This window comes from Triticum urartu, chromosome 1A (assembly GCF_056163025.1).
Source record: "Triticum urartu cultivar PI428250 chromosome 1A, HENAU_Tu73, whole genome shotgun sequence".
Taxonomy (NCBI): domain Eukaryota; kingdom Viridiplantae; phylum Streptophyta; class Magnoliopsida; order Poales; family Poaceae; genus Triticum; species Triticum urartu.
The window spans coordinates 197417820-197419751 of NC_141873.1; the positions used below are offsets into that span (position 1 = coordinate 197417820).

Genomic DNA, 1932 nt, shown 5'->3' on the forward strand with positions numbered 1-1932 from the left:
TGCGTGCAAAAGATGCTGGGGCGCTCCCGGATTCCGGGTGTCCCACGAGTTGGTGTCAGGGAAACGAGTGACAATTTGGACACGGTGCAAACACGAGCATCTCAAACATCGCAAGCATTCGGAACGGATCGAGTTCGGCGGTAGGGGTACACGTGTCGAAGGGGAAGTAGTTGTTCATGGGGTCGTCGTGGGAAGTAGCGGTTCACGCGACGGTAGTTGAACTTCACGTTTGCGTTACACGGGTCTTCGGCGATGGTCGTCGTACATGGTTCGGAGTGGTACTTGCTTCTTCGGACTTGTCGGTCTCGATTCTTGCGACGGTAGCGGTGTACGTCTCGTTTTCGGAGAGGTACATGGGGTCATTTGAACTTGTCGGTCTCATCATCTCGAAGGGGTTCTTGATGTTCTTAGTGATTCCGAAGACGACGGTAGAGGTACACTTGTTGTAGAGGTACTTGTCGGATCCACGGCGACAGTAGAGGTACAAATGTTCTCATGGTACTTGGGACGTCGTGGAACTTGGCGCTTGCGGTATTGATAGCTCGAAGGGGTACTTGGCGTGTCCGAGGTCTCCGGCTGTAGTGGTACTTGATGATATGGGTAGTTGAACTTGACGAAAAATAGGTCTCCTCGGGGACTTGATGCATCCGAATTCTTTGGGTTTGTAGTAGTACTTGGCGTTCGGAGTCGGGGTCTTGCCGGTCTTGATGGTCTTTTGATACGAAATGAAGCATCACAAGGCCTTGGTTGGGCAGCAGCAAGGAGGCGATGGTGGTGGACAGTGGGAGGAAGCAGACACGGGACTCGTCTGGTTCCCGACAGGATCGGGGCCAGTGGAACTCCATGGGGCGGCAGCCATGGCTTTCCTGATAGGCGGGCGAGGCAGCGCGGGCCTCTGGAGGACCACGGGCGCGCAAGGAGGCAAGATGGTGCGGTCCAGAAGGATCATGCCCGACCAAAGACGGGAGCTAGAGAGGCAAACAAGCGGTTGGGCGTGACAGAGAGAAGCAAGAGCTTCGGGTGCAAGGAGGACACGCCTGATGGTAGCGCGGCAACCGAAGTGGTCGCAGGCGAGGAGATCCTCTTCTGCGTGCATGCATGCGACGGGTAGCAATGGGGTCGGCCGACGGGAACGGGCACAACCATGGAGACCAGGCACTGGGCGGTGACTGGCTGGAGGAGGACGCGCAGCTCGCAGGAGGAACTGGCGCGGGGGGCTCCTCTCCGGTGCGCGAGCGAGGAGAGGGGAAAGAGATGGGGAACGGACATGGGGCCTCGCTGGACGGAGCTTGCAGGCAGCCGCGCGGTCGACGAGGTCGGCAGGGAAGCCTCTGGCGCGAGGATGGATGAGCTCCTGGACGAGGAGAGGTTGGACAGAAGAGCACGCAGGAGGAAGAGAGCGAGAGGAGGAAAAGAAGAGGTTGGCTGCGCTGGTGGGAACGACCGAATGAGGAGGGGATCGACCAGGAGAGGGTTTCGCTCGGGCCTAGGGTTAGCAGCGTTAGTTGGGCTTGGGGCCGGCCCAGTAGAGAGGAGGGGTCAGCTGGGCTTGCTGGATTGGGCTCTCCCTCTCCTCTCTTTCTACTTTAAACGAAATGAAATAGAGAGAGAGGAAAAAGAAGGGGGGTTAGGGAAAAGAGTTTGAGCAGGAGGACAATTTTCCTAGACTCATAAAAAATAAACATGACCACAGAAAAATAGAAGTGGCCAGATTGTAGGAATTAAATTCAAATTCATTTGAATATAATTCAAATGGTTTTGAATTGGGACTAGGTTTGGTGTGGCCAAAAATGTTCAGGTTCTTTGGTGGAGCTCCGGAATATGATGAAAGAATATATGGCAATGTTGGAGACCAAGAATTAAGATAACAAAGGCATTGGGATATTTTGCAAGTGTGTTTGCGGTGAATCTAAACGAATGGAATATTTTTAT

General features: G+C 54.4%; 1 pseudogene; it reads right to left on the reverse strand.

Moving 5' to 3' along the window:
- Window positions 1-202: 202 nt before the first annotated feature.
- LOC147990584 (uncharacterized) lies at window positions 203-845 on the reverse strand (annotated as a pseudogene).
- Between the last annotated feature and the right edge of the window lie 1087 nt (window positions 846-1932).